Source organism: Paramacrobiotus metropolitanus, unplaced genomic scaffold, assembly GCF_019649055.1.
Source record: "Paramacrobiotus metropolitanus isolate TYO unplaced genomic scaffold, Prichtersi_v1.0 Parri_scaffold0000023, whole genome shotgun sequence".
Taxonomy (NCBI): Eukaryota; Metazoa; Tardigrada; class Eutardigrada; order Parachela; family Macrobiotidae; genus Paramacrobiotus; species Paramacrobiotus metropolitanus.
Genome location: NW_026570243.1, coordinates 1,312,260 through 1,322,287, shown reverse-complemented (window position 1 = coordinate 1,322,287; position 10,028 = coordinate 1,312,260).

Genomic DNA, 10,028 nt, shown 5'->3' with positions numbered 1-10,028 from the left:
AAGGCGGAGCTATCGGCCTTCACACTACCTGGCGAATCATAGAAGTCAGTTTGTGAAACCTTTAGATATTTTGTCAAAGACTATTTCGAGCTGGCAGCAGAGTAATTAATTTCAATTTTCGCTAAACATTAAGGTAGGAGTACGGAATCTGGTAACTGGAGTATTATTTACCAAGAACGCTTCGAGACAGGCAAGGCCTTTGCCTGTCTCGGTAGCGGCCTTTGCTTTACGCTGTTCTCAAATAATTCCTGATGTTACAAAAATCACGAGGCATCTACCTGCATAACATCATCGATAACGAAAGATGGACAAGCATCATATTGTCAAAGTGGTGCTACTAAATTCTTCGCTTCAAGAAGTTCCGTCTAACGTAAGTTTTAACGCTATACACGCCCAAGGACACTGGACGATTTCAAGTATCATGGACATTGTAATAAGCTCTGCTTCCGTCGGCCTAAATGCGGGTGCTTTGGGATATCATTGCGTTTTTCCATCGCGCATTACTTCTTTTACGGTTTACCTTTTAGCGTTATTCGTGGTGAATCTCGTTTACTTGATGGTGGAACGGCCATTTAGCACCATCCATCAAGTATACGGGAGTCGGGATTGGAGCAGTTCACTATGCATTTTGCGTTCTTATGCCCAGAAGGTCATCAGTATAGTTCAAGTGATGTCACATGTGCTGATTTCTAGCAGTCGTTTGTGGGCTTTCATTCGTCCTGTCTCCTATCGGAACCGGCATAACAAACGAATGGCCGTCCTCATTTATCTAGTAATGATATTTTATGTCCACATCATAGAAATACCGCCGTTTACTATCGAAATGACACGATCATTATCAGCTGGCAAACCTCGCCGCGGATGTCTTCAACTAAGTTTGCCAGGATGGAATCAAGTGCAGATGTTTATCTGTCGCATATTCCCCTTGTTTTTTATCGTCTTTGTCTATGTATTTATCATCCTAAAGCGATTGCAAAACCAACGATCTAATCGACGCACAGATGTCGAATAGGAGAAATAGAATATTGCTCCATCCGTCTGCTTCGTGGAGTGAATTCCATCTGGCAAATTGGTTAGGGCGCATTCCATAGCTGGCAGCAAGATTCGCAGTCTAATATGAGCAGCTGGTGTACTGCAGTTATACCTTAAATATTCGCATAGATGGCATGTCTTTTGATGCAACTGGCATAAAATACCAATCTGACACAATCACAAACTACTGTGTTCCGTTCACTATGGTTAATAACTAAAATATTGCTGTCAAGGTACATCCAATGTACATCTCAAACCATTCAAAAAGTTGGAAACCTCCCAAGTGGTATACCGTACCGTTAATGTCCGTGGCACATAAACTCGGTTAACGTTGGTTATGACACGTATGGAACCAAATACTGCGATTAAAGAACACACTCGGAAAGCCACGTCAGTCGCCGGCATTGGTCAAGCTTTCGTTCAGATTATACGTATATCGTATGCGCTTTCACACTGTCTACCATATCGCTTCTTTTTTAAGATTTTAAGATTTTCATATAGAAAGGCCGTTCTGTACCGTATACAAAAGAATTGTTGAAGAAGGAGCAAATTAAAACCGTTCTACCGTAGCACCAGAGTAGTCCCTTGGGATAAATAAGATTTACAAGTTCTGAAGACGTGTTATAAAAATCTTTTGCTTAGTCAAACCTTATTGAGACTGTAAAATATTTATCTCTACCTTTTGTTTTAAGGGAAACAAAGCTTGACCGGTGGCCACATACAGACGCCTTATGCGGGCCAACGAGGACATTGGGGCCGCCTCACCTACGTTAGTTGCCAGTAGTTGCGACGAAAACGTAAGCAAAAAGCTCAAAGATGATGATGTTGTCGTTGTCGTATGTGTAGGAATAAGAATATATGTAGGAATGGAATTCGATGTTGTCACATATGACTGTAGGAATAGTACCGTTTTAATGCTTGACTCATAACTCGACAACAAAACAACTAAATCTGGTGACACACACGGACAGCGGTCGCTAAGGACGATATACGCAATGTCATATTATATCGCAAAGATGTGCTAATAACAACGTTTTTGCTGCAAAACTAAATGGTAGGCACAAAAACCTTTATTAAAATACCACGGAATTGCTTGTGAGCGTTCAGCTAAGGTACTGTAGCTTGCGTATATCGTCCTTACTCCTTAGCGACGGCTGTCCATGTGTGTCACCAGATACTCGTGGCGCTTGGAGTTAAGTGCTCTATACCCAAACATGCTACATTGCTGTTAGTAGCAAAGTAGCTCGGTAATATACAGTAAATTACAGAAACTGACATTTGTAGTAATGCTGTCAGCGAAAGGAATTCGTCTGCCTATTTTCGTTCTCAAAAAACGGCAGCGATGCCGGTAGGTCATCGTTTTTTAGGACTGCTCCGGTTAGCAGAATTAGGGCTGCAGTAGCAGTAGCTGCAGCTGCTCGAATACCAAAAACTGTGTGAGCAGCTGGTGCTTATTAATTACGCCGTATCGAATTGGACAGGCACTTATTCACTGTTGGATGCGTTGCTCTACCTGGATAAATCGATGTCGCCGGAAAACAATAATGACGAAGCTAGACGGTTAGCGGACGACGCCCGGATGAACATTTATTCCATCTACCTGCTTTTATTCAACCGAAACTATTGGTGAACAGTGCCAGCGCTTCTTTTCAGCGCTAAATGGTCGTTGTCCGGCCATTACACAGCTTGTGCAGGAAAAGGTTACAAACGTAGATGCCCGCAGGATGAAGACGTTGGCCTATCCAGACGAATGGGTAGACATTGGGAACCGTCTTAAGTTGTGTGTATATCGTTAAATTAGCACAGTTACATGCATGCCGATCGATAGTGAATACCTATTCAACTTTCATGGTGCTTTATCATGAGGTTCGGCAGTTTTGACCACGACGGCCTCCAGCTGACCTGAGAGAACTAGATATCTGAATACTGATTCAGTTAGTCATGGCCATGTTTGACGGATGCTGTCGTGGCAAAGCGTAGCGTTAAATTTTCCGTTGTACAGCTAGGAATTTTACTTGATGCTTGGATACGGAAGTGTTAGTCTTTTTGGTGTTATTATGATATTATCAGGTTTGCTAAGCACCGATACGCAACGCAAAGTGTGCCGTAAAGATGTATAAACGTTTTGGTCCCACTGAAATTTTTCATGATGATGTTCCGTGTATTTTGGGCACACTGAATCTTAACGAGAACTACCAAGATTTTTTCAAGTTAAAAAACCCGTTCTGTTTTAGTGTCTGCGAAAATACGATTTGTTATTGCTACGCGCATTCATATCAGCTTTTACGAAAAGATCCAAATGAGTTCAAAGTCAGTAAATACTCCATTTTCCGTAGACGTTCTGTTGTATCAGATTTTAGGTGCTGGTTTAGTACGGTACTTTGTCCCTGACTCAGGCAGTGTGCGGCGACTGAGCCAGTTTATATTGAAAATGTTTTTAAATTACGTGGGCCCAGTGGTTACATCTGCGGATCTACCCTGATTGTCTCTAACCTTTATTTTTTACCCAACGAAGTCCTGCAGTAAATAAGGCGTGGCCTTATTACATCCGTACTAATCCACGGTGATTGGTCCTGCTAGCTCGCTTCTTGTACTCTGGAGCGTCAGGAGTGCAAGAGATTTCCTGAATTAAACACGTTTGGAGCTCTTGATCCGGAGATTCTGTCGCCGTTACAGACAGGCTTAATGGAACAGGAAGCTTCTGTTATACAAAGAGAATTATTTAATGCAGTAGCTCCATCCACTGCCACTGTTGTTTGCCGGTCGCATTTAATCAATCGTTAGGCGAACAAAAATGAATTTATCATACATTTCCGGTCGGCTTGGAAAAGCTAGCCGGATTGTGGCGATTTTTATGTGTAACTACTGTTTACTTACACTTAATGAACTGTTTACTTACAATGCCATATACGAATATGAAGTATTTATAATCTAGTTTTGGGGAAGCTACAGTAATATCTTGATGACGTTTTGCTGTCTTTTGCGTCTTGTAATAAGATCGCAATGGTTCTGCCACAGATGACCAATGCGTCCACTTCTTGGAACTTTAGCCATTTTTCTCATAATTTAACGTTGAACTATACAAATTTAACGTGGAATCATAACATAATTGACGTTGCCTCGGGCTGGACAGTTTTAACGGGAATCAAGACCATGGTGTCGGCAGTTTCTTTCGTCCTAAACCTGGCAGTTCTAATATTCCACGCGGTGTCACCTTCACATATCACATCATTCACAATTTATCTCCTCGCGCTATTTTCATCAAATATTGTGTATCTGAGCGTGGTGCGTACAATAGGAGCCGTCACCGACGTACGTGGCGTATGGTCATTCGGACGGTCGGAGTGCATTTTGTATCTGTACTTTCAAAAGGTCATCAGCGTTATCCCCGTTATGACGCACGTGCTGATCTCGGTTAATCGGTTGTGGGCAGTTGTATATCCGGTTTCCTACAAAGAGAACCATACCAAAACGATGGCCACGCTAATCTGTTTGGGTGTGGTCGCCTACGCCAACATCGTCGACCTCCCGCCATTTCTTCTGGACAGTCTGTACTACTACAATCCGCAGACGAACAAAGGCTGTCCAGAGATGACTGGTGCGCTGATTATATGGAATCGCGCTGAAACTTTCATTAACCGAATTTTCCCGTTATTCTTTATCATTATCGCGTACATCTTTTTAATCGTCAAGCGCTGGCAGAAAAAAAAGAAACTGCAACAAGTGGGTGCACTGAGAAAACTGCAGAATAATAGCGGCGATGCCCTGGTTTCGTCTTCGGTGCAAAGCGCACACCGTATGCGACCGGCCAGTTGTCGCAGGCAACGTCATAACGCCACGAACCGTCTCCCGGTTAGGACGGTTCGGCCGTTCATGATTCTGACGCTGACCTGTATCAGTGTTCTGATCTGTTGGATACCGCTGGATGTTTACTTTTTGGCGATGAAGTTTAACGCGCGAATGTCGCCGGCGGTATTTACTGTCACCGGGACGCTGTACTCCGTGCAAATGATTTTCGATCCGTTGGTGTGGTTTGTCAGTTTGCGTAAAATTAAAGCAGCATAGAAAATCTGCAGTATATTTTTCCTGGCAACTCGATTATTGTTGTTATTGCATCCAGAGCAGACGACGCGTTAACGTGACTTTGATGTTTGGTCGTTTCAGAAACGAAAGAATAGCTTATGCGTAAACCGATCATGAGTTGGAAGGCAAATTTCAGAAATCTCACAATGTGGTTGTTTTCTGGTTGTGGTTTATACTTTCATACGTAGGGTCGAAGAGTTTTTAATAAGAGGCCACTTTTAAGTACATCGGCACTTATATTTGTAATTTCAGCTTTCGACGTGTCGCAGCATAAATACCGTACAATCTTTATCTGGCAATACAGCCACGGTTGTATCTGTAGCTCACAGCCTCAGTTTGTTAATTTGACAGCCGATCATGAGACCTGCGTATGGAATTTACTCATGATGCATCTTGCCATAAAGAGAATTAAAAGACGCGGAAGCATTTCATATCAAAATATAAACTCTTGGGATTTTGATAGGTCAGATTTTAGCGTTTGTTAATTTTAGTGCTTTAGAGTTTGACATACCTTTATTAAAGTGCTGTTATATATTTAATTGCTCTTATTACTCTTATTAACTCGTCTCATGACTGCATTAGACACATGCATAGCATGCATCCCTTTTCCGCTTCCTGTAATGCAAAGCATGGGAATTTACTTAATGGAACGAAAACAATTTACTGACAGGAATTCAATATATTATATATGATACTGCGTTAAATAACTCTCTTCGGATTTTGCGTTCAGCAAGATTAAGCCAAGGAATCTGGTGACGAATAACTTGTAAGCAAACCGTATAGAAAATTTTCATTTTATGTGGATTGACACCCCCAGTTTTGTATCTTATGGCTCTCACGTGTCACGTACGTGTTCGTTTTCAGTATGATTCCGCTTCCTGATTCACAAGACATCCAAGTCACAACCGAGATTCAAAGCCAGCATAAGATTTTAGTTGTACGGTTTACGGAAATCATCGAGATCTATAGGTATGTCAAATAACTAAAATGTCAAATAACTGTCAAACAATCATGAAATTTTTTCTTCTATAAATTTATTGTATGAAGTGGCTATTATTGTATAACAAAAAAGCAGAACTGACTAAAATAAAAGTGGATTAAAAGTGGCAATGGACTACAGTTATTGGTTTTAACGAATTCGTAGTATCAAACAAAATAGGACTGGACAGATGGCAAGCTTTCTTTCATCCCGGCAGGAGATATACAGCATGCGACAAAAGCTCCAACGAACTCAACGAAGATCGGAAGATAACAGTACAGTATAAGTACGAGTAATAAGTAATCGACTTGGAATATAACTGAATAGTAATTAACACTGGCAATTATACAGCTGTTGTTATACGGCTGTAGGGATACGAGTAGTAGTAATGTCAGGTCTTCCGTGCCTGGGTAGGGTCCGAATATTAATAACGATTGTGTTTTTTATAATTTATTCGGAACGAAGCGGTTTAGTATACGCGCGGATTATTGCACTGAAACTGCGCATTAATCGTTTGCTTTCTATGTGTGTCAGCCTTTATTGTCCTGTGGTTGGTACAATTCAAGATCGTCAATACATGTAGTTCACAATTTCACGAAAATAATCAACAAAGTGCTACGTAATTGACAACAAGGCAACATTTTGGCGCCGCAAAAAGGGCAAGCCGACCTGCACATCACAAAGGGGCCTAAAAAGAATGAAGTAGCAAAAGCTGATTGGACAACTCCGCCGACTCCAGATGCCGATGGTGAATGGCAATTGCACAGTCTTTGATGGAATGAGAGGCCCCTCCTCCTCGATTTGAGGCACACGGCAGCATGGATGGAGGCACCGCGTCGTGTGCAAAACGCAAAAGGTGGAAAACGATGCTGCGTGTAATTTCTGGATGATGCAAATCCAGGAGTCTTGGCTTACCGGATGTTGTTAACGTCCAAAGTAGGGAAAACAGCCAGATGCTTCTGCTTTATGGTGGGCCAGATATCCAACGGTCGACCGTTATTCCAACAGCGAGGCGTCGTATATCCAGCAGCCTGCTCCACAAATTGCAGGAAAAAAAGGAAGATGCAGAAGATATATGCTTCCATAATGAATCTCCATTACCCGATGGGCAAGCTCTAATTAAGAGCGCCGCGTTCAAGTAAAAAAACTCATACTTTGGCAAGGAAAAAACAGTGGGAAATTAGCGAGAAAAGGGGTACAGAAAAGTTCTAGATTTATTGGCCGTTCGGTAGCTGTGCAGGCCAAGTCTTGTTTGTTTATCCAGTGGTTTTCGGAGCAGCTACCTAAGCGTCAGTAAAGCACAGTGCTTAATAACTGCCACACAAAGGCTGATAAACAACCTACCGTAGACTTAGCGCCCTAATCACGTCATGCCTAACTTGCCTAATGGTAAGTACGGTACGAGTTACTTTGGTTACACAGTACTTTCAAAAGTTATTACCAAAACATTCAGTCCAGAGCTCTCTAAAATATTTTGAATGTTTAACGCTCTTTTATTGCTTCTAACTTAGAAGCAACTACCTCGTACTGGAAGATGTGATATTATGACAGTTTTGGCAGGTGCAAGACACAGTATATTAGCACACAGCAGTGGTGGCAGGACACTGGCCATATATCTTGAGACACCCGTACGTCACACAAACCAAAATCAAAATAATTCCTTAAAAGCTTTTGCCTTTTTCGTCGAAGACGAATACGATAACATCATTTATCAATATCTCTAATAACTTAAGGCATGCGTGAAAAGGGTCAGTTTTACCGAGAGTGCTTTGGGATATGCTCTCGGGTGACAACCTTTGCGTTGGGCTGATCTGTTCATTACAGGTGCGTACTACAATTACAAAAGTCGAGGAATGTGTGTAAGATCATCGATCAGCCTAAAATTGCGCCCTTTGACAAAATGACGTTACTAAACTCATCGGTCCGAGAAATCCCATCCTCCGCGAATTTTAACGGTACAAACGCGCAAGGACACTGGACGATTTCCAGCATCATAGACGTTGTATTACCTTCCACTTCCGTCTGTCTTAATGCGGGAGCTTTGGGATATCACTGTGTTTTTCCATCGCGCATTACTTCCTTTATGGTTTACCTTTTAGCGCTGTTCATGGGAAATCTGGCTTATCTGACGGCCGAGAAGCCATTTAATACCATGCATCAAGTATACGGGAGTGTGGACTGGAGCAATGCGTTATGCATTTTTCGTACCTACACCCAAAAGGTCCTCAGTGTGGTCCAAGTCATGGCGCATGTGCTAATTTCTAGCAATCGTCTGCGGGCCATGATTCGTCCCGTATCCTATCGGAACCGGCATAACAAACGCATGGCCGCTTTGATTTATTTGGGAATGATATCTGCGGTTCACATCATGCAGATACCGCCGCTGGCCATCGAAATGGTAAGGTCTTTTTTCAACTGGCAAACCACGTGGATGTCTGCTGACCTTACCAGGATGGAATCAAGCGGAGATGTTTCTCTTTCGCATATTTCCATTACTCTTCATCATCCCTGCCTACATTTTTCTCATTCGGAAGAGACTACAGAAGAAACGGTCTGCCCGGCGCACAGGCGCTGAAATCGTTGCTGGTGATAACAGTCTCATGGAGTTCAAGCACTCAAGGTCATCGAAACAACCGTCGACAGTAGTGAACCACGAAACCAGGACCGCCCGGCGGAAGACCGTGAAACCTTGTGTGGTTCTGACCCTGACATCGATTAGCGTTTTGGTTTGCTGGGTTCCGGCTGATGTGTATTTCTTTTCTGCCATCTTCTTTAAGGTGTGGCTTTCACCAATTGTTTTCAGCATTGTATCTGTCTTCTACTCCTTACAAATGCTATGTGATCCGTTGATATGGATGTTTAGTTTACGATCATAACGATCTTAATGTTAAATGGGATGCACGCTAGAACGTTTTAAAATAATACCGTTCCGCCTCACGTTTATGAGGACAAATTACTTCTACACCTTTGAACAATGTTCACCAGCATACGAGTATATACCGAATAAAGTTACTTAAAAATGAATATGCTAAATCACAATATTCAACTGCAGTACGCGCATGCGTTGACATTTAACGGTCTGCTGCTACAGCCTACATTTATCTAAGATTTTTTTCCATTTCTTCGTTTTCCCTTTCTGTTTCTAGTTCTTCGTTTTTCTAGTTCTGTGAGCGTGCTTGGTTAATAAACAATGGAACTGGACTGTACTTGTACAGATGCCACTGACATTTTCCTACTTTATTATGATATTATTTTATTTGCTCATTGTAGTTTTTTTTAATTACTCATTGTGGTTTCTATATCTGCATACTGTGCAAAACGAATGTAGCATAAACTTTTAAAGCATTCTTTGCGTACATTTCTGAATTTCTTGAGTATTTCTACTTGTTAAAGCAGAACCGGAGCGCAGGATGCATCCTGCGTTCGGGATGGCGCTACGGCTTGCGTAGACTGAGACTATTAAGTGCAGAAAAATATGCGTTGCTGGATCGTTTTCGTTGGGAATTTCCTAAAGAAACCCACGCTGTTCGTGCTGCAGTGTCAGCAAGAGGGATCAAATCTGTATCTCGTATGTTTCGTGGAAAATGAGACACATATAGTAAATTGGTTAAAGTGCGCTCGTACCTTTCCAGCAACAGAATAATAAAGTAACAACTTGATGAATATTTCCAGTTGTGTTTTTGCTGTTTAATTACTGCTATTCGTTTGTACCCCATTAGCGGCATGTGATGCAAAAGAGAGAAACGGGAACGCCAGTCACCTGCCACGTGTACTTTGTCCACTTCAATTCTACATTAGGGTTCATGAATAAAAGGTCATTTCTTTTGAATGAGAACGAATGCTAATCTCAAAAAAATTAGAACGTTGGGGAGACTTTAAAGTAATTTTAGTTCTTGCCGATGTCTGCGACATGCATATACAGTGTACCCAGGAA